This window comes from Lepidochelys olivacea (assembly GCF_965140295.1).
Source record: "Lepidochelys olivacea isolate rLepOli2 genome assembly, chromosome: 7".
NCBI lineage: Eukaryota > Metazoa > Chordata > Testudines > Cheloniidae > Lepidochelys > Lepidochelys olivacea.
In genome coordinates, this window is record NC_140417.1 from 37,658,482 (window position 1) to 37,682,605 (window position 24,124).

A 24,124-nucleotide genomic window follows, 5' to 3' on the forward strand; every position below is an offset into this window, starting at 1 on the left:
TGTGGGATCTGAAAATGTACGTCATAGATTTGCTATTTCTTTGCAGCAGCAGAGTTGTACATTTTGGTCCTGAAGTTAATCACACAAGCAGGGTCCTTAACTGCTGCAGTTAGACAAGTCTGTCTGTCTGATGCCAGTCTCTATTCTTGAAAATGTGCACACTCCTGCCTGGCAGAAGAGCTTGTCTGCCAGGTTGGTGGTCCTGATCCGAAGGAGCAAGTGTAGGTCAGACTCAAAACTAGTAGGCTAGTAACAAAGTAAAGAAACTACACCAAGAGTCACAAAGCACGTGCAAGTCAGTGGCAAAGCTGTACGTCTGGAACTTAAGTTGCCTTTGTTTTATATAAGTCTTTGAAAATACAATGTTCTTTTTTGTCACCAGAACAGCTGGAGTCATTCTAGTTGATGCAGTAATCTTCTTTTACTTAAGCAATTAGTTATGAGGAAGTACAAAGTATGTTATGATATTATAAAAAAAAATCTGTCAGTGTATTGACAAGAACAGATTAAGATAACTCTATATCCATAAATTATCAGAGTGTGTGAGAAGGGGAATATTTCTTAAGGCAAGAATATGTTCAAAGTACTTCAGAGTTGACAGTTTAAGTGGTCACTTTACAATATATCCATTCCCATCTGTGGGAGCATCCTGACATGTAACTACTTTAAAAGGTCTCTCCCCACTAGTAAATGTGGGCTACGAGCATTCCATGTAAAATGTAAATCCTGAAGGCCAAAAATCAGCAAAGAAGCAAAGGATTTACCACCATCTGAGCATACCTAGCTGGACTACATCTGGTTATGTTATGTGGGTATCCCAGGACTTCTGTATAGTCCTTCACTCCAAGGTGAAAATGTTCCCCAGCCCTCATTTGGTAGCTCCAGAGGCACGCAAATATAGCTTTTCTTTGGACTTCTAACTCTTCCAGGATTGGACTCCATAAGAATAAGGAGTAATTCTGAATACAGTAACTCCTCGCTTAACATTGTAGTTATGTTCTTGAAAATATGCGACTTTCCGTGAAACTATGTTAAGCGAATCCAATTTCCCCATTAGAATTAATGTAAATGGGGTCGGGGGGAGTGGTTAGGTTCCAAGGAAATCTTTTCAACAAACAAAAGACATTATAGACATATACCGTATAAGTTTTAAATAAGTTCTAATCAGAGGATTGTCTGGGGGCCTGCTCATGAGCTCCCCGAGCTTCTCCTAAAGCAGCTGTGCTGATATCAGGTGGGATATTTCCCAGGGAATGCCTTGCTGCTAAATGATGAACTAGCACTCGGCTGAGCCCTCAAGGGTTAACACGCTGTTGTTAATGTAGCCTAAAAAGAAAAGGAGTACTTGTGGCACCTTAGAGACTAACCAATTTATTTGAGCATAAGCTTTCGTGAGCTACAGCTCACTTCATCGGATGCATACTGTGGAAAATACAGAAGATGTTTTTATACACACAGACCATGAAAAAATGGGTGTTTATCACTACAAAAGGTTTTCTCTCCCCCCACCCCACTCTCCTGCTGGTAATAGTTTATCTAAAGTGATCAGTCTCCTTACAATGTGTATGATAATGTAGCCTAACACTCTACAAGACAGTATTGAAGGAGGCAGGAGACACAATAGATGCACCGCAGCGCATCCCTGCGGAAACTGAATGTGATGATGAACCCATGCTATACCACTGGAGCACACCACTCCCTCCTCTGGAAGGCATATACATGGCTGCACAGGCGCTGACTTCTCAAAGTGCCAGGGGGTGCTCGACCCCCGGCTCTGCCCCAGGCCCGCCCCACTCCACCCCCTCCCCCGAGAGTGGTGCGTCATCACTCTTCTCTCCTCCCTCCCAGAGCCTCCTGAATCCTGCAAAAGAGCTGCTTGCTGGGGCAGGGAGGGAGGGGGAAGTTGCTGATCCACAGGGCCTGCCAGCAGGCAGGAGGCACTGGGGGTGGCGGAGGGGAGCTGATAGGGGGGCTACCGGCCCACCCTGGCTCCAAGCCCCACCCTGGTTCCAAGCCCCATCCGTTAACAGGTGGCAACCAAACAACGTTATAAGCAAACATTACGCAACTTTAAACGAGCATGTCCTCTAATAGATCAGCGACATAACAATGAAACAACGTGAACCGGGAGGACATTAAGTGAGGAGTTACTGTAGAGCCAGGTGCCATGCAAGCTTCCCTCCAGGCAATCTCTGAAGGCTGAAATCTGTCCCTAAATGAGCTAGTGTCGTGTACAGTACACAATTTCCATTGGCAGTTAAACAAAAAGATCCTGGATGCTGAACCGCTTTCAAATCAAGCCCAGCATTGTTGCAATTGTTTAACTGTTAAATATAGATTTATACTTGCAAACATTATACTTCATTAATGAAATGGTTAGTGTTGGTATGGTGCTCTGAAGCCTTAGGTGTTAAATATTCTTCATTTCATATTTTTGCTCCAATGATGGCCAAATTCTTTAAATTCAAAGCTAGGACCAGATTCTGGTAGCATCTAAGAGCCTGCTGTGAAGAGCTCATAAGAATGGCCATAGTGGATCAGACCAATAGTCAAGGCTATGATTTAATCATGCGTACTTTTAGTAAAAGTCATGGACAGGTCATGGGCAAGAAACAAAAAATCATGACCCATGACCTGTCCATGACTTATATCATAAATACCCCTGATTTAATCTTAGGAGGGTGCCGGGAGCGGGGAGCACCAGGGGGCCCACAGCTGTTCCGATCGCCGCCAGGGGCAGGGAGCCCTGGGGCCAGCCACTGCTCCGGCCATCCCAGGACCAGTGCCGGGAGCTGCTGAGCTGCGGCTGCTCCCACTGCCCTCAGGACCGCTGCTCAGGCGGACCCCGGGGCCAGCCGCATCGGCCACTGTTTGGGCAGCCCTGGGGTCAGCCACACTGGCCACTGCAGAAGTCACGGAGGTTGCAGGACGTCACAGAATCCATGACTTCTGTGACCTCCATGACAAACACGGAGCCCTACCAATGGTCCATCTAGCCCAGTATCCTGTCTTCTGACAGTGGTCAGTGCCAGATGCTTCAGAGGGAATGAAAAGAACAGTGAACAGGACAATTTATCAAGTGATCCATCCCCTGTTCTCTAGTACAGATCCTTTGGGGGACCCCACTATTCACCTCTCTGCACTCTGAAAACTGACCATTGATTCCTACCCGTTGTTTCTATCTTTTAACTAGTTATTGATCTAGGAGAGGACCTTCCCTCTTATCCCAAGACACCTTACTTTTCTCAGAGCCTTTGGTGAGGGACCTTGTCAAAGGCTTTCTGAAAGTCCAGGTTCACTGTATCATCTTTGTCCACATGTTTATTGACTCCCTAAAAGAATTCCAATAGTTTGGTGAGGCAAGATTTCCCTTTACAAAAGCCATGTTGACTCCACCCCAACATATAGTGTTCACAGAGACAATCTGTGCCTGACAGTCATGGGGAGGGGGAGCAGAGTGATGGCAGCCAGCTTCAACAGTGTTACTGAGTACGCTCGGTCTGTGTGAGCATGCTCAGTACAAGCCAAGCAACAAATCTGAGGGGGCATGTGACCCCACATGTGTTCCCTGCTGCCACATCGCCTCTCAGTGTTCACCTACATATCTGATATTTCTGTTCTTTACTATGGTTTCAACCAATTTGTATGTGTACTGTTGACTGTTGTCAGGCTTACCAGCCTGTAATTGCCAGGATTGCCTCTGGAGCCTTTTTTGAAAAATTGGCATAATATTAGCAATCCAGCAGTCATTTGGTACAGAGGCTGATTTAAACATTAGGTTACATACCAGTTAGTAATGCATTTGATATTTGAGTTCCTTCAGAATTCTCAGGTGAATACCAACAAGTCCTGGTGACTCATTACTGTTTAATTTATCAATCTGTTCCAAAACATCTTCTATTGACAACTCAATCCAAGTTAGCTCCGCCCCCTCATCAAGAATGGCTCAGGTATGGGAATCTGCCTCAGATCCTCTGCAGTGAAGACTGATGCAAATAATTCATTTAGCTTCTCCACAACGGCTTTGTCTTCCAGGAGTGCTCCTTTAGTACCTCAATCCTCTGCTGGCCCCAGCAATTGGCAGGCTTCCTGCTTTTGCTGTACTTACAAAAACTAACTGCAAATTTTTATTCTCTTTTGCTAGGTGCCCTTCAACTTCTTTTTTGGACTGCCTAATTATACTTTTACATTTGATTTGCTAGAATGTATGATCCTTTCGATTTTCTTCGGTAGGATTTGACTTCCAGTTTTTAAAGGATGTCTTTGTTTCTGAGCACCTCTTTTACTGTGTTGTTTAAACATTGTGGCTTTTTGGGGGGTCCTTTTACTATTTTTTTTATTTGGGGTGCACATATATATTTTGAAACTCTATTATGGTGTTTTTAAAAAGTTTCCATGCAGCTTGCAGGCACCAATGCAAAGTGCTCAGTCATGCCTATGCATTTTGTACTGCTCTACTATGTCCTGGGAAGTCTCAGGTATGTCCCTATGTCTCCAGTAGTTCCTCCAGTTTGACCACTCTGGTTTCAAGAGCCCATACTCTGACGGCCATGAAATGGTTTCCATCATACATAGGGTTTACAATGTGATTCAATGGCTCTCAGCACCCCCACTATACAAATTGTTCCAGCACCCCTGCTTCTACCTGCATTAGTTTTACTCTTGTGGAGGATTTTTTGTTTGTTCTTTGTGTGTGGATTTGTGTGTGTTTTGGGGGGGATTTTTGGGGGGTAGGGTGGGATGTTATTGGCCTAAGTTTAGAGAGTATTTAGAAGTATCTTGCTCTCATGCTCCATCCATTCCCCTGTTTTGCTGCTCCTGTTTACTTGCTCCTCTGGCCATTTATGAGACGGCTTTTTAAACCCTCTGTGCTCCCTGAGTTAGCCGCAACCCCTCATCAAGGGATCCTAAAGGGACTAGGGATCAAAGGATGGCAGGGTTAGAGCCTCATTAGGGAGCTCACAGCCTTGCCAAGCAGGCCACTAAGCTCAGCACACAGCTCCCCCCCGAAATAGATCACACTATAAACTTCAAGCAAGCAAGCACAGAATAAAAACTCACCCCAAGAGTTACATTGTTACTCCTCTTTTATTTAGAGAACTCCCTTGCCAAATTCCCGTTTGCTTATGAGCTGACTGTTCTCCCTAAATTAGCTCCGCCCCCTCATCAAGAAATTCTAAAGAGATTAGGGATCAACTCTCAGTGACCTCTGATTTGGGATTTTTGAATATTAATACAATAAAAGCATGAGCTTAGTTTCATAGTAGATAAGTGACTTTCATGCACCATGTTTCGCATTAGCTGACCCAGGTTTGAACTCTGCAACCACAGCAGGTGCAGATATTTATTGGTTAATATTTGATGGACATATCATTTCTCACCACCAATTAAAGAGAAGTGTGAACAGGTGCATTCCCCATTGGGATCTAAAAGTCCATGCCTGCTTGAGTCAACTCACCTCTTCAGAGGGTTTGGCTCCATTAACAATAAGATCAGGTAGCACTTAAGTTTCCTCCATTAGGATTTGTCAGCCCTTACCAGAGATTCTCTCTAGTGAGAGACTCTCACCCATCTTATTATCAGAGTGGGGTAATGAGTCTGCCTTGTCAACATAAGCCTTTCACCCTCCTTCCACTAAAACCACCACAATGACTGTTTCAATAGTAGCGGCAATAGTGTAGCTGTGAGGGGGTGGGGGTTTCAAAAGCACCTAGGAGCCTAAGTCACTTAGGAACTTTTGAAGATTTCACCCAAGATATCTGCAGCCACAGGCATTTTAAATCAACGTCACCTAGACTTGCTCTGAGCAGGATTAGATGACTCTGGTTCCAGTTATCTAGATTCTTGCATTGGTGCCATCACTGCAGTATTCAGCAAAATACACTTAAGCCTTTCCCAGGAGGAGCAACAACATGCCAACAGGGTGTGGTACTGCAGGCCTATTACCAGAAGGAAGAAATAGGAGGTAGTGTTCTTATACCATTTTAAACAATTCAGCTACTGTTTCATAGCATAGCTTCAGTTTGACCTTTCATTTTAACTGTGCAAGATAAAAATCTCAGAGGAACAAGTATAGGTTTGTACCATGTCTAGCACAGCAGTGCTGGAAGGCCTCTAGATGCTATTTTAATACAAGCAATAAATGTTGGTAGATGATACTGGGAGTAGAAGAATATTCATCTGGGGTTCTGGAAAGATTGGGTGAGGAAAGACTCAGAACTGTAAATTGACGAAGATAATGGACAGGCATTTGCTCATTTTTGTCTATCATAACTCTTAATTTTGTAAGTTAGTGACAAGACCTATAGAAATACATCAGTTCAAACAGTCTTTACTATTGTAAAACTAAGCCTTTAAAAACTGGAATAATTTGCACTTTCAAGTGGTTTCTCCATGACGTCTGCTGTTTTGTGTGCTTTATGTCATCTCCACAGTTTCCTTTTAAAACTAGGTACGTGTCCTGGCTCAAATTATTACTCTCATTGAGCTTGTTCTGATGATTGATGCTTGTACTATAACTATCCCAGGGCTTTTTTGCAGTTTGAGTTCAATTAGAAGTAGCCTGAATTGGTTTCTCTAGATTAGAACACTCCAGCTCTCTTGGTTGTGCAGTTGAATCCATCTCTCAATATAAAGCCAGCAGCTTAATTATAGCCTATGTTATTATTTCCCAAACTTTTAAAAGTTTACATGTGTCATACTAGTCATACTTCCCTGCAATCTCTCTATGTGATGTTAAAGGCCTACCCATCTTGCTTTATACAATCTTCTGCACTCTTCTCCCCACTAGTTCTTTACACCACCTCCCCACCACATAGGAAGGTTCAGGTGGGTATTGTCAGTTGTTTTCTTCACTGCAGCCATTTTGAATCCATTCAGGTGTGCAGTTCCCTCTGAAGTCAATGTGAGCTGTGTATATTGAAGAATGGAACTGGAACAGTTTATGACCAAGAAATTGAAAACTGAATGATTTCAAATACAAAAACTATTCCTAAATTTGTCTGTTACCACATTTCATAGCTCTCACTGAGGTAACCTCTAACAAATTTCTACTATCAATGTAGTCACCTTCAGTCAAATCTTGAGGTACTTAATTTTTATTCATCCTAAACTCCCACTGAAGCTTATGGTTTGTCTCACAGAGGATGGAGGAAGGAACTCACGATTTGGTCCTAAATTTTTATTTATTTATTTTTTTACTTCTGAACCATGCAACTGCACCCTCAGTGGTATTTCTCCAGTCTCAGTTTAGAATCTCCTTTAGATACATAGTGTAAGACTCTTAACTGAAATATAGTGAAACAAGTCTCTCAGGGGTTAAATATTAAACCAATATCTCCCCTTGCCTAGATTTCTAGTTCCCCTGGCCACCAGGAAATTTAGACTAGAAATTAGACAAAGGTTTCTAACCATCAGAGGAGTGAAGTTTTGGAATAGCCTTCCAAGGGAAGCAGTGTGGGCAAAAGATCTGGCTTTAAGATTAAACTCGATAAGTTTATGGAGGAGATGGTATGATGGGATAACATGGTTTTGGTAATTAAATATTCATGGTAAATAGGCCCAATGGCCTGTGATGGGATATTAGATGGGGTGGGATCCAAGTTACCCAGGAAAGAATTTTCTGTAGTATCTGGCTGATGAATCTTGCCCATATGCTCAGGGTTTAGCTGATCACCATATTTGGGGTCGGGAAGGAATTTTCCTCCAGGGCAGACTGGAAGAGGCCCTGGAGGTTTTTCGCCTTCCTCTGTAGCATGGGGCACAGGTTACTTGCTGGAGGATTCTCTGCTCCTTGAAGTCTTTAAACTACGATTTGAGGACTTCAATAGCACAGATATAGGTGTGAGGTTTTTTGCAGGAGTGGTGGGTGAAATTCTGTGGCCTGCGTTGTGCAGGAGGTCAGACTAGATGATCATAATGGTCCCTTCTGACCTAAATATCTATGAATCATCTACTGCATCCAAGCACTGCCCAGGGAGAAGAAAGGTCACTCGGGGAAAGCTTATAACAAGTCTGTATACAAATGCAGGAAACATGACAGTGTGGGAAGCTATCTTTCCTAGAGATTAGTTTAAAGAAACTGTTTACTGAAGGAGATTACGCAGCACAATGATTACGGTCACAACAAAACTCACTAGCATTTGAGTGTATAACAGAAGAACTTATGTTTACACTAATGCACAGGATTTGCCATCAACCCTAGAAATATTTACATACACAGGGCTTACAGGCTTCTTGGGTGTCCAGCAGCTCTAACATAAATTCACCCCCTGTGGTTCTGTGTCAGAGGTGCTGTGATTCGCTCTGCTATAGAAATCACGGCCATCACCGCTAACTCAGCTCTTATTGCTTGAGGCATTGGTGATTTAACAACATTTGCACTGTCCTCAGGAACCTGCCTTAGGCCACAATCCAAGCCTCCCAGCATATTTAGCTTCATTCCTACCCAGCACAAACATCAGTGTCCTTAGTGCAGCACCCAAAACTCACATGTTGAGAGCACTGCTTTGTATCATCTGATGGCTCTGAAAAGACAAGAAGTTAAAGGTCTCACTTCAGGCAGACTGGCTGAAGTATGGAGGTGCAATATACACCACCTCCATACAACAGGCTGGCCCTCTGTATTACAGGGTATTAACTGCTGCCATCCTCATTCTCCTGAGGGTTTCTGCCTGGCTAGGGCAGCCTTAAATTATAGTTTGGAATCTAAGAGCCCTGCCGGAAGAGGCTAATCTGGGAACGTGCTGATTCCATGTATCCTCTGCCAAAGTGGCAGCAGTTAATACCCTGTAATACCCATTCCCTAGCCAGTACTACCCACTTTTAAGGTTGTGCTAATCCACACAGGTTCTCTGGTGGAGGAGAGTCTGTGGTCACTTTCTACAACTGCAGTCTCTCATAGCACAGGTCAGTGGGCTTTCTGCCCTGGGAGCCTTCTCCAAAGTCTCAGCAAATACCATCATAATATGACTCTGGGACAATGTTAGAGCTTCTGAACCTCCTGCTGCAGCTATAGACTGGCACCAGTTGCTCAGGGGCCCAGTGCCAGAGACCATAAAGGAGTTTCTGATCTACTATAGTCTTCTAAAAAAGGTAAATTTTACCAATTTAGTAATTTAAGATAGTCAGTAAATACCCAGACAGTATGGGTCGTGTCAACCTCATTGATACAAGCCTTTAAAAAAGGGATCTACATTGTGCATGTTTGTCCTGTTACATTACTAGAAGGTGAAATAGCTCTATTTTCTGTAAATATCGCTGGGCTTAGTTTTGATCACAGAAATTGATAGCAGTTTGCATCTTTGGTTTCTATTTACACACCACTAAACCTTCCCAGCTCTTCCTCTATGCCTTTTGATGAATTTCTCCTGATCCCTTTCCAGGCCCTGATGTAAGATAAATAGAGGATTCAGACTATTTGGTTTTGGCCAGTGCCAAGGTTTCTGCCCTTGGCAGCATGGTGATCATGGCTGCAATTCCTGGCTCTCAGGGGCTTGATATCTAGTTACATTTGCTGGCGTCAAGCAGACTGTAAAGGCCACTGTGAAATCTAGAATCTAAAAATAAAATAGTGAAAAAGCATATAACTAAAAAAAGGAGAATATTAAAATCCAGGGGAAATTGCAGGCAGTTTTGGAAAAGACACCGTAAACTAGCTCAAGAGAAAATGCTAACATCTTGCGTTTTAGTTTAAATGAAGATTGTGGGTTTGCCTTTTTTAGCTCTATCACCCATGTGACACTCAAGAGTTCAGCGTGTGTGGGTCCAGCATCCAGGTATTTCTGCTAACAAAGAGTGCATGAGAGCCTTTTGGAAAGGCAAATCATTCTGACAGTCTCAGTCTATTCCCCTCATTCTCCCGCCTCTTAGAATTGTTAACCCTCTGTGTGCATCCTTCCAGTCACTTTGGGGTGCTTTCTCAGCCCTCTAGATTTCTCTGTGAGATCACAAAACAGGATGATGGCAGTAAATAGAAGCTATAGGGGAAAGGAAGTTTTCAGGCTTCCTTTAGTAAGTCTTACAGGGATGGATGGTGGGTGACTTCTGTGATGATTGACCCTGAAGTCTTACAGGGATGATTGACTTCTGTGTTTTTAATAGGAGTCTGTTGGTTGTGAACTGACATACAGAGGACAATTTCGTCGGGAAATCATCAAAGTTAAAGGTCAAAGATCATGACTAGGTGGGTGTTGTTTGTTTTGGAAAGCTGGGAGGACGAGGCTGAGAAAAGGACAAGTGCTAGTCAGCGGCATATTTTTCTCCTTTCACTAAGTTTGCGATTGCACCTTTCTGATCTTTAGGAAAAAAAAAATGGGACAGGTCAAGTGATCTTTGAGGTTGTCTTTCCCTGTTTGAACATTAAACCAGAAATAGGAATTAGCTTTTATGACGCATATGCTCTTTTTTGTGCCTGTTTCTTTTCCCACTAGCATGACTCCATTTTGAGGTTTTATTAATAAAGCCTCATTTTTGAAAGGTTTATAACCAAACTATAAGAATTCACTATAGATTTAAACAAGGTCTCATTGCAGAAGCAATTAAAAACAGTTACATCTTCAGTTAGCCCATGGTGTGCTGTGTCGCCTTGAAACTATCAAGAAATGTCTGATACTGAGGTTTAAAAATAAGTGTGTGTTTACACAACCATTTATTGCTTATTCAGTACTATGGCTCCATAACTGGAGTTGATTGCAGTGACAATGCATTCACAGTGGTAGCTCCTTTGGAAGTTTTCCTACAGGTTAGAGCTCTCCAAATGCTTTGCCAGATATAGATCTATTACTGGGTTCATTTTCATCAAGCTGTGCAGAAATTTAGCTATGTGACTCATGGGAGTTGTGAAGTTATCTCCCTGCATGCTAGACTGAAAATGCAGCCCTGCATGCACTGTAATACCTCAGCACAGTTAAGTGAACTCAGGAGATTTCTAGGCTTAACTCTCAATCAAATTCCAGTTCTTTGCTGAAGGGGTTGTCTTAGTGGTCTAAACATCAGGTATGAAATACCTAGCTTCCCTACAAATCACTGATTTGGATATTGTTAGAATTGACTTGGCACCCTTTATCTTGAATACTGTAGCTCATGCTCTGTATTTTCTAAAGAAACTCTCAAATTGATCTCCCAGCCATTTTGAGTGAATATTAAAAATCTCATGGCTTTTTCAGTAAGGGTTAGGTCCAGTGTCCTCAGCAGAAACATAGCTGGAATGGGAGGTAACCTGCCATGTACTTCATATAAAAGATTTTCTTCTATAATGTTGTTTTGATTTTTAGTGGGAGATTAGAGTATTTAATTATCCAAAACAATTCACTTTACTAAGATAATCAGTATATTCTGTGTTAAACCTATATTGGTAATCTATGTTTCCCCTCCTTGCACTTCATTAACTTTGCAGAGTAGATTAGAATCATATGTTTTAACTTATGTTGGGGGGAAGCTAATACAACCATCAAGCAGTCATTTTGGGTTGGATTACCGTAGCTCACTGTGTGTTCTAAACATGAATCAACCTACACTAAGTTTGCAAATTATTTGGTACTTACATACTGTGACAAACCCAGAGCAGTTGGGTGCAGGAGTCTGGGAGAAGGAAAACACACTGGATGAATAGTTTTCTGTTTCCTGAGTGACCAGGGCAGGGGCTACTCCAGAGCAGTCAGGAAGGTGCTAGAAGCAATTAAGTCAGGCAGACTCCATAAGACAGCAAGACCAAAAGGGAAAGGAGGGCTGCCTAGGCCTTGGACACCCAAATCCTGCTACAAGGGCAAAGGGCCGCCTGTGTAGGTGGGCAGACATGGGCTACTAAAAGGAAGGACCCCGAGATGCGGGAAGGTTCCGAAACTGGTTCCGACCCCAACCCCACAGAGCCGGCCGAGAGGATAGAAGATCCTTCAGAGTTCCAGCTGATAAGTCCCGGGATGGCAACTTTCAGACGGGACCAACTGGAGGACTCAAGGTATGAAAGCGCCAGGAAGGAGGTGGCTGAGATAGATGGGGTACCCGTAGCGGGAAAACCTCGAGAGCCGGACCGTACTTCATAATCAAGAAGGACCTCCTGTACTGGGTCGTGCGCATACAGGAGCAAGAGGTACACCAGCTTCTAGTACCCTGGAAACACCAGAGGGTAATATTAAACCTTGCCCACAGTCACCTTTTTGAAGGACACCTGGGGGCGGAGAAAACCCAGGCGCAAATCTTGCGCAGGTTCTTCTGGCCAGGGGTACATGAGAATGTCCAGCAGTACTGCACCTCCTGTCCCGAATGTCAATTGCACAGCCCTCATCCACATCTAAGAGCCCCTTTGGTACCCCCGCTGATCATCAAAGTTCTGTTTGAGCGGATCACCATGGATCTAGTGGGGCCGCTAGAGAAGATGACTCGAGGCCACCAGTATGTGCTTTCATCCTAGACTATGCACCCAGGTATCCAGAAGCTGTCCCCCTACGAAACACAGCCTCCAAGAGCATTGCCAAAGAACTCTTGGAAATCTTTGCCCAAAAGAAGCTACCAAAAGAAATCCTCATGGAACAAGGAACACTGTTCATGTCCAAGCTAATGAAGGACCAGTGTTCCCTGCTCTATGTCCGGACCCTGCGGACCTCGGTTCATCCCCCACAAACTGATGGTCTGATGGAAAGATTTAACCAGACCCTCAAGGCCATGATAAAAAAGGTGGTAAGCAAGGATGGGAAAGATTGGGACAACCTACTACCATACATCATATTCGCCATCCATGAGGTCCCCCAAGCTTCCACCAGATTTTCCCCCTTTGAGCTATTGTATGGACACCACCCCCGAGGCACCTTGGACATAGCCAAGGAAATTTGGGAGGAGGAACCCAGTGAGGGGAAGAATGTAATAGAGCATGTGCTACAAATGAGGGCTCGGATAGCCTCGGTCACTCCCATAGTGAGGGAGCACCTAGAAAAGGCCCAAGAGGCCCAGTGAGCTTACTACAACCATCAAGCCAAAGTTTGGCAATTTCAAGCTGGCGACCAAGTAGTGGTACTGGTACCCACAGCAGAAAGTAAGCTATTGGTCCAGTGGCAAGAACCCTACGAAATAGTTGAACCTGTAGGGGGGGTAAACTACAAGGTGCAACAACCGGGATATCAAAAACTAGAGCAAATATACCATGTCAACCTTCTGAAACCCTGGCATTCCTGGAGTCATGTGCAGCTGTTCAAGAAGAGCTGCACCCAGTGGACAAAACCCCTGAACAGGTGAGGGTGTCTCTAGATTTAACGCCAGTCCAGAAGAAGGAGGTATTTGAGATGATCATCCAGAACCAAGATGTATTCTCGACAAAGCCAGGTCACACAACCAAGACATATCACCATATTGTCATGAACTCCGGGGCCAGAGTAACAATGAGGCCCTACTGGGTACCAGCAGCCAAAAGGGAGGAAATAAAAGCGGAAGTAAAAAAAATTCTGGAGATTGTCGAAGAATCCCACAGTCAGTGGTCCAGCCCGATAGTGCTGGTGCCCAAACCTGGTGGCACCACAAAGTTCTGCAACAACTTCTGCTGAACTATTCCAGGTCGAGGCATACCCTAGAGCTCGCATAGATGAACTAGTGCACCATCTGGGTAATGCCCAGTACTTGACGACCCTAGACGTGACAAAGGGGTACTGGCAGATTCCCCTAGCCAAAGACATGAAGGAAAAAATGGTGTTCTCTATACCAGAGGGTCTTTTCCAATATACGGTCCTCCCTTTTGGACTACATGGGGCCCCAGCTACCTTTCAGAGCCTCATGGACAAGCTATTATGCCCCCATGTCAGCTATGCTGCAGACTACTTGGATGACGTGGTTATTCATACCACAGACTGGGAAACCCACTTGAAGAAGGTGGGGGCGGTCCTTGATACCTTCAGGTGAGCTGGCCTTATGGCAAACCCTGTCAAGTTTCACGGTTCACGGAGGCCAAATATCTTGGCTATGTGGTAGGAAAGGATCTGGTAAAACCCCAACTGAATAAGTTAGAGGCCATCCAAAATTGACCCCAGCCGAGTCATAAGAAGCAGGTCTGACCATTTCTAGGGGTGATGGGGCATGGGGGGGTTTCATCCCCCATTTTGCTACAAGGGCAAGTCCCCTAATGGACTTAGTGAAGGGCCATGGCTCTGATTCAGTCAGATGGTTCAACACAGCAGAGAGGGCATTTGCGGACCTACGGACTACCCTCTGCAGTAACCCCGTATTGATAGCCCCAAATTTCACCAAGGAATTCATCCCACAAACAGATGCATCCGAGGTAGGGTTAGGGGACGTCCTCTTGCAGATGGTTGGGGAGGAGGAGCACCCAATACTCTACCTCATAGGCACTGACTCAGTGGGTGCTCCAGGGCTGGAGCACGCAGGGGGAAAAATTGGTGGGTGCTCTGCACCCACCGGCAGCCAAGCTCCCCGCCCCAGCTCACCTCACCTCTGCCTCCTCCCCTGAGCGCGCTGCGTCCCCGCTTCTCCTCCCAGCACTTGCCACCGCAAAACAGCTAATCAGATCACCTGAAGCCCATTTAGAACTGTCTGGGACTAGTTTAAAAGGAAGCCCTGTCAGAGAGGCTGGCTGATAGGAGCTGGGGGTAAGAAGGTGTGTTGTGGGAAGACTGGAAGAAAGAAGGTAAAAAAGTAAAAGACCCAGGAGAAGTCAGGTACCAAGGAGGGTGCTAGAAGGAGTCGTTTGGGGAAGTAGCCCAGGGAAGGGCTACAGCTCTGGTAGAAGGAAAACTACCTGTTTCCACTGCCAATTAGAGTCCCTGGGCTGGCACCCGGAGAAGAGAGCGGGCCCTGGTTCCCCCCAACCTCCCACCCACACCTCTACAGAAACGCTCCCTGAGAAGGAAGAAAAGGACTAAAGAGGGTTCTTACACCAAACCCGTTGACTTGTGATGAAGGTGACTCAGTAAGCTGTAACTCTTGCCTCTAGGAGGGGAGTGAGGCTACATTGAGGGTCACAGCAAACCTCTGAGGCAAACCCTAACTATCTAGAAGCGCAGGACCCCCCCGAGGCAAAGCCAGTGCTCTGCCACAACACACAAAAGGCCTTCCTCATTATAGTTCAATATAACACCAGGGTTCCAGCTTTACATCTGATATTAAGAGTAACATTCAGTGTTGGATATTTGAGAGTACAAACAAGGGACTAATTCACTTCTGTTACACTCATGCAACACACTGAGGTCTATGTAAATGAGGGCAGAGTTTGCCTTGAGGACTCCCATTTGCTAGTTACTACGTAACAGTGGCCCAAGCCAAGATCAAGGCCCAATTGTTCTTGGTGCTGTACATGTACAGCTGAGGTGCAGTTTGTTGCACACCACCCTGTTGGGTGCCACTAATACCTGGACTAACCATTGCCTCAGATATGGAGCAAATCCTCCAAACCCTCCCATCAATAAAAATGAGCCTGATAAACTGATTTAAAAAAATATGGAACTCTTCTTTTAGAGAGAGATTTCTTTCAAAAAGATGACGTTTAAGATGTTTCAGCTATTAACCTGGAGTACACTGGGGGGAAAAAACAAAACCAAAAACAAATGGATCATAAAACCCACTGCTCTTCAGGTGGCATATCAGGGTATAATCCAGACTAATGAGTAGCTATGTCATCCTTGCCCACTTTACAATGCTTTGCTGCTGAAGGCTCCAGCCCAGACTGCTCACAAACAGGGTCCAGAATGCAAGTCACTCCCAGCTACGCCTGTGTGTGGTACAGCCAGCCAGCCATATCTTGGCTCATACCAGCCTTGGTTATACTGCAGGGTGACTCGAACACACTCCCAGGCTTAGTTTTTGCCCCAGAAATGTACATCCTGTATTGCCCAGCCTTGTCTTGGACAGTATTAGTTTTATATAAAGGTCCATTTTTTTAAAATAGAAATAATATGCATACAACTTGTCATCTCAAATGGAGTTTCCCAAACATTTCAATTTAAACACACCTGATTGGAGAAAAACAATAAAACAAGTTTACTGTCTACAAAGAGAGAGATTTTAAATGAGTACAAATAATGAGGCACAACAGTCAGAAATGGTTACAAGAAAAGTAAAGATAAAACACAACTGGTGTCTAACTTGTACTGTGTTAAATTCAAAGCAAAGTTTTCTAACCAGATGCTTTCAGCAGTGTTACTGACCAAGCTTCTGAGGTCAGGACCCCTTCTCCCAGAATCCAACAAATGCTTCCTTTGTTGCTTCAATGGCTGTGAATATGATGGGCAGGGAAGGAGAATGCAAGAGGTGCCTTGCGGTGTTTGTCCCTCATTTTTATGGCTTCAGTCACGCTCTTGAAAAATATTTCCAGATGTGTACCAGGAGACAAAATGGAAGGATGTGCCCTGCTGTTTATTCCCCCACCAGCCTGAGCTTCCTTTGTTTCCCTTCCTGCTTGATGACTCTGTTTACTGCTTAAATGCAAACTAAGTAGAACATACATTCCTTTGTTTGAGATAGATCTGTTTGCCAACCTCCATTTGGAACGTGTATTAATAACATGATACAGTGGAATCTTATTACTCACATACAATGTAGCCACACATTTTATCAGGACAATACTGATCAGTAAGTTATGAGTTTTCAAATGATACTTCAAAAGGCGTAATTTGTACAAAGATTATGACAATAGTGTGTGTGGTGTGAATGCAGGGTGTGATGGGATATATCTATCCCGTACTGACCTAAATGCAGTTAACCACACATTGTGGGCTGAAGAGGCCATGATGGGCATGCTGAAACTGGAGACAGGATATAAAAGGGAGTGGCCCAGTTCAGTTTAGACTGGCAGAAGAGGATAGCAGATGTGAGTTGCAGGCTCCTGCCAGGGAGTTGCTGGAGCTACAGACCACAGAGGCCAAGCCAGTGGGATCGACGATGGAACCCCCACTGACCCTGGAGAACAAGAGTGAGCCAGAAGGCTGACACCCCCAGGAGAACTGACAGAGCAGGAACCAAGGGTAGGAAGTGACCCAGGTGATGCAACTGTTAAAATAAGTAATCCATGGTTCAGCTTGGTTTCCGGTTTCACAGGTGCCCTGGGTCAGGAGCTGGTGGAGAAGTGTGGGCCTGGGTTTCCCTACCCTGGCCCACACCCATCACATGGTGTGGGGGCTGCTCAAGGACTCTGGCCACTAGGCTGCGCTGCCCTGCTTTATAAGCTAGGGCACACCATCTACTTTAGACACTTGAACCATAACCCCTTATTTGTCGCATGTGACCTGACACCCCATGACGGGGTGTATCTACCCTGCGACTCAGGGGTTCGTTGTATCAAACCATGTGACTGTAAGGAGGCACTCCCAAGAGTTTGAAATGATTATCCATAGCAACTGGGGCCATCTTGGGCAACAGCAGGCACAGGACTGCAGGTTAAAAGTGGAATGAAAAAACAGACAACCCTCTTTCTCTGAGCCAGTGTCAGAAGATATGAAGGCTTTCCCTGACTGACCATTAACTCCCTCCAAGTGCCATGAATGTCCACCACTCTACTCAGCTTATTCAGTGTAGTGTGATCTGTCCAAGTATTTGCCAGATCCCTTCCCTTATAGCTCAGCAAGGGGAGGCAGTTATACATACATACATATTGTAAGAGTCCCTTGTCCTCAGGGGCTTATAATCTAAACAGATGAGACCCAGGGAGGGAGGGAAACAAGAAGTATTACTTCCCCATGTACAAAAGGAGGATCTGAGGAAGAGATTAAGTGATGAGCCCAAGGTCACACAGGAGGTCTGTCATTACTGGTAATAAAACCCTGATTTGCCACGCTTTAGTCCAGTGCCTTAGTCACAAGATCATCTTTCCTGTCATCTGTGTAGATGAAGTAAGACCCATAAGAAATTAAGGACAAATTTCTGTAGAATTCCAAGTCTCTGTCTAGCAGAAATACTAAGAAAACATTGTTTCCCATCTATAGGCCACTTAGAGGATTGAGGAACATGCCTTTGGAAGAATACTGGATAGGCTAAGGGAACAGGATGATGTGTCCAGCAGATCTGAGCATTTAATACATTGACAGGGCATCCTTAACGGACTCCAATATATTTTTCATATTCAGAGCTTTAAAATATTCATAGAAGGACCACTATAGGCAAGTCTATAGGGCATTTTGGAGCAAGCCTCTCAGCCCAGATTGATAGACCAAATTAGCAGGGCTCAGGCTAGTACTCTAAACATAGCTATATAGACAGGGCTTTGAAGTTAAAGCTGTGTAGACATCCCCTATTTGTTACTACCAAGCACCAAGAGGTGCTTGTCTGACCAACTGTTACAGGTTTTAATTGTGGTTCTCAACTTTTCCGCTATCAGAGCCATCCTGGGACACCTTCATATTTAACCATCTTCCCATCCTCAATAGCTGGTCCTGATCCCTAAGGGAAAGTGATTGCAGGTTGAAACCTCTGTCTTAGAAAAAATTTAACACACAAGCTCAAAGCAGTGATTGTTTCTTTAATGACTTAATGGTTCTAAAGTAGGCTAGCAAGTACCTCTTATTCATATCAAGTGTTTCACGTTAAAAAAAAAAAAGGACCATGTTAAAAGAACATTAAAGTGGCAAAATCAAGCACTCAATTCTCTCATTTCCTAAATTTTAAGGTTGCCTGTGCTCATCCCAGTCCCTTCCTCACCTCCTTGTCAGTCTCCCAACCCTTCCACACTGCTGGGGCAGCATTGAGAGCATAGGCAAGGATCTCTGTTCTGAGTTCTGGTTACTGGCAACACAGTTCAGGCCCCTCACTCACAAGGAGAAATTGTAGGGAAAGTCCTCCTGAACCTCAGGATGGAGCATATTCAGTGCTGATGGACTCTCTGGAGGATTTAGCTGCCAAACTAATAAGCCTCTGGGAATGTGAAAACTGATTTTCAGAGGTTCATAACTTGGCCAAATTTTGATGCATTTTTTCATGAGAATGGCAAAAGGCACATCCCTGTCACCAGAGCAATCACCTGGCCAAATTTCAAGCACTTGCTTCATAGGCTGGAGGCAAGAGAGCTTCTTAATGGAGCATTTGTAAGAACTTTTGATGTTGGGAGGAAAAAATTTCCCCTACCTTGTCCTGAGAAACAGATTAACTGTTCTTGCTAAATTTTCCAGAAAGATTCAACCTGAGCAGGACCCAATGAAGAAAATTTCAGCCCAAACAGTTAATGTTGGGGAAAGTTATAAGGAACTGAAAACCAAGTCTTATAATAGGAAGTGTCAGACAACCTTAGCTAGAGGCATCCCTACAGGTACCACTTATAATGCATAATTCATATTCATGCGCTGTTGTTTGTGGGATGGTTTAAATTCCAGCTTACTACCTGCATATGCTCCGGGGATCATGCTTATCCTTGGCGCAAACTTCTGAAGACATTTTTTATGTCTTTGGAATGCACCAGATTGGCATTTATTAAATAAACCAAGAATCATCCTCCTCCAGAGAGGAGAAGGGCAAAGAGAGCTCCAGACTCCCTTCTAATGGTTTTATTACCTGCTCCCTCCTTCTCCTCTACTCATATTCAGAACAATGTTAATGTTTAGAAACTAAGCATAAAGAATTCCAGAAACTGTGTTTGTTTGTTCTTATTTAAATGCAAGAACCAATCCATATGCTGCCAAATCCTCCCTTCTGGGATTCAAGTTTTATCACCAAATAAAGTCATTCAAAATCAAGCGTTGGTAAGTCTGACTCATGCTCCCGGTTTGGAGGACAAAGTCCAGAGGGATGCATGCACAAGTGCTTTTTTTGTGTGCAAATCAGGCTTTTTGCACATACAAATTCGGACAATTACAGAGGCTGAGTTGACGCAACTTCAAGAATGTGTCCCTTTTGGGTTTATGAAGTTACAGAGCTTCAATTTAAAGCACTGTGCATACTGGGAATTTGTTCTACTGTAGAAAAAACCTTGAAAATAAAGGTTTCTGCAAAATGATTGATGGCAGACATGCCTCTATCCTACAGTAGCTTTACATGCCATTGGAATTAATGAAGGCTGGGAGTGGGGGAGGGAGAGAAATGCAGAGATATTGCTCAAACTGCTTATCAAAACATCGGAAAACCTGAGGATTGTGGGCACCAGGCTGGAATCTTGACAAGGTGAATTTAAGCTGGTCCTTTTTGCTTTCCACCAGCTTTATTTTTGTTTTTATTTCTTTCCTTCCTGTCACTTATTGCTATGGAAGTTAATAGCAATTTTACAATTGATTTTAAAGGGACAAGGATTGGGCCTGTTTATCTCTTGCGTCGGCTGGTTACAGAGCTTCCTGAAAGACAATGCAATTCTATAATGGCTCATTGTAAATGCACATTTTCCCTGATGACCTCTGAAAAGCAATTCAGCTTTTTTTGGTCAAGAAAGCCATAGAGAAGTTGAACTGTAACTTGGGGGTAACAGAAGTAAGGAACGTGAAACAGTTATAGATGCAGAGACCCTGAGTCACAGTCAGAGCTGATAGCATTGTCTAGATTTAAAGGCTGTCCAAAACTTCCCATTTTAAGGCCTTTTTTTCAGTCGCTTATAACTTCCAAACTATTTGGAATTGAAATTTTTCATGCCAAGTGTTTGTCTCAGGCTTTAAGTTTCAGCAAAAGGGGGTTCAGCCTTTTGAGAATTTGATTAGGGAAAAATACATTCTCTTGAACACATTAACAATTTTTTTACAACAGTTTCATTGAGAAGCTCTTGCACCTCCATGCTTTAGTGCAATGGCTTGAAATCTGACATGGGTTCTTTGGCATAGACAACCTCAATTCTGTATTTCTTAGGCCTGGTCTACACTATGGTGTTAGGTCAAATTTAGCTGCATTAGGTCGATTTAAAAATGACTGCATCCACACAACCAACCCCATTCCGTCGACATAAAGGGCTCTTAAAATTGACTTCTGTACTCCCCGACGAGGGGAGTAGTGCTAAAATTGACATTGCTGGTCGAATTTGGGGTAGTGCGGATGCAAATCGACGGTATTGGCCTCCGGGAGCTATCCGAGAGTGCTCCATTGTGACCGCTCTGGACAGCACTTTGAACTCCGATGCACTAGCCAGGTACACTGGGAAAGCCCCGGGAACTTTTGAATTTCACTTCCTGTTTGGTCAGCATGGTGAACTCAGCAGCACAGGTGACCATGCAGTGCCCCCAGAATCATAGAGCATAGACTGTTTCTACACTCCCCCTATCGTCTCCGTCCCTGAGGTTATCGCAGATTGGAAGGCGAAAAAACACACTCACAGTGACATGTTTTCCGAGCTCATGCAGTCCTCCCGCACTGATAGGGCACAGCTTAATGCATGGAGGCACTCGGTGGCAGAAGCCAGGAAAGAATTAAGTGAGCGCGAAGAGCGGAGGCAGGACGCGATGCTGAGGCTAATGGAGCTGCAGGAAAGCCAACAAGAGCACAGACCCCCGCTGCATCCACTGTATAACCGCCTACCCTCCTCCTCATGTTCCATAGCCTCCTCACCCAGACGCCCAAGAACGCGGAGGGGGAGGCTCCAGGCACCCAGCCACTCCACTCCAGAGGATGGCCCAAGCAACAGAAGGCTGTCATTCGAACAGTTTGATTTTTAGTGTAGCTACAATAAGCAATGTGGCCTTGTCCTTCCCTCCTCCCCCACTCCACAGCTACCTTGTCCGTTATCTCTCTTTTTTTTTTTATTAATAAAGAATGCATGGTTTCAAAACAATAGTTACTTTATTTCGAAGAGGGGAGGGTGGTTGGCTTACAGGGAATTAAAATCAACAAAGGGGGTGGGTTTGCACCAAGGAGAAACACACACAACTGTCGCACCAAAGCCTGGCCAGTCATGAAACTGGTTTTCAAAGTCTCTCTGATGCGCAGCATGCCTTGCTGTGCTCTTCTAATCACCCTGGTGTCTGGCTGCTCAAAATCGGACGCCAGATGCTTTGCCTCAACCTCCCACCCCGCCATAAACGTCTCTCCCTTACACTCACAGATATTATGGAGCACACAGCAAGCAGCAATAACAATGGGAATGTTGGTTGCGCTGAGGTAAGACCTAGTCAGAAAACAGCTCCAGCGAGCTTTTAAATGTCCAAAGGCACATTCTACCACCATTCTGCACTTGCTGAGCCTATAGTTGGACTGCTCCTTACTACTGTCCAGGCTTCATGAGCCATGGGAGCAAGGGGTAGGGTGGGGTAGGTGTGACCGTGAGGTGCTGCCAGCTGGGAGAGCAGCCTGAGGCAGAAGCCTCCAGCTCACATGATATTCCAGGTAGGACTGAATCTCCATGAGATGAAACTTAAAGAAGAGAATGAGCTGGAGTCTCTGACTCCCATTTGGTGCTCTAAGAGGAGAATAGCCATGTCTGTCCAGGCGCCCCTGATCGACCTCACCGAGGTCTGCCAGGAGCACCCAGGAGACGTATGACAGCTATCAGCCCTCCTGCACTGTCTGCCGCAAAGGCAAGGAGCTGCTTCTGTGTAGCAATGCAGTACCACAGCTGCTAGCAGCACCCAGGAGACGTATGGTGACGGTGAGCTGAGCGGGCTCCATGCTTGCCATGGTATAGCATCTGCACAGGTAACCCAGGAAAAAAGGTGAGAAACGATTGTCTGCCGTTGCTTTCACGGAGGGAGGGGGGCCTGATGACATGTACCCAAAACCACCCGCAACAATGTTTTTGCCCCATCAGGCACTGGGAGCTTAACCCAGAATTCCAGTGGGCAGTGGAGACTGCAGGAACTGTGGGATAGCTACCCACAGTGCACCGCTCTGTAAGTCGATGCTAGCCACAATAGTGAGGACGCACTCTGCCAACTTAATGCACTTAGTGTGGACATATGCAATCAACTGTATAAAATCGGTTTCTAAAAATCGACTTCTATAAAATCAACCTAATTTCGTAGTGTAGACATACCCTTAGATTTTGAGTGCCTGATTTTGTAGCCTTAACATTCTTCTAATGTACTTTTTGTATGCAATATATGTAGGGTTACCATATTTCAGGTTCCCAAAAAGAGGACACTGCTGGGGGTGGAGGGAGAGCTGAGGGGGATGTGCAGAAGGGGGATTGTATGTACTGTGAATGGATATTTTGGGGGTGCTGGAGAGGATATTTAAGGGGTGCTGGAGGGGATACCCGCAGCCTCACTCTTGAAGTGAGGGGGCAGTGTTGTTCCCTGACACAGTGCCAGGACAGATCCTGGCGCCATGTTCTTCGGGCCCCTTGCCCTCCCCAGGGCTGGGAGCAGGGGCCTGGGTGGGCAGGATCCGGCAGCTATGGCTGCAGGGAAGGGACTAATCGGGATACAGAGATAACTCTTTTTGAGCTGCAAAGTCTGCTCACAAAAATTGTAGATGTTGCCTCTTATTTGAAAAATCCACCTGGACAAAGGGCGGAGGATCAAAAAAGAGGAAGTGTCCAGGATGTACCAGATGTATGGTAACCCTCTCTATATAAGCATGTTCAGTATTCAAAGTAGCAGCCATGTTAGTCTGTATCCACAAAAAGAACAGGAGTACTTAGAGACTAACAAATATGTTAGAGCATAAGCTTTCATGGGCTACAGCCCACTTCATCGGCTGCATAGAATGAAACATATAGTAAGAAGATACATATATACATACAGAGATGGTGGAAGTTGCTGTACAAACTGTAAGAGGCTAATTAATTAAGATGAGCGATTAGTATGTATTTTCAGGTGGATCCTGCATGGATATATACCAAGCTACTCTTTGTGAATCACTTGTAGCAAGCCTCCAGTGCACCACTAATAGTAGGCAAAAGGGCTACCCAGAAGAACAGTGGCTACTCCACACACTACACAGGGCCTAACTGAGTGCTACTGTCTGCAGATCCAGATAAGAGGGCATGTTCGAGGAGTGAGCCAGTGTCAGGCCAAAGGCCACTTTGCATGCTAGACATGGTAAATATATGGCTGCTTAGCAGCCACTTCACACTCCCCACAACAGGCATTCTTTCCCATCCATGCCCATCTTGGCAAAGGGTCCTGTGGGCCTTCACCCCTATCCTCCTCCCAGGTTTTCATGGTTCTCCCTTAACTGGACTGAGAAGAGGAGACATATATGTTGAGGGTTTCACTCTTCTTGTTCGAATTAACAAACAGTATCAAGTGGAAACAGAAGATCTCTCTTGCCTGGGATGTTACTGAAGCCTACT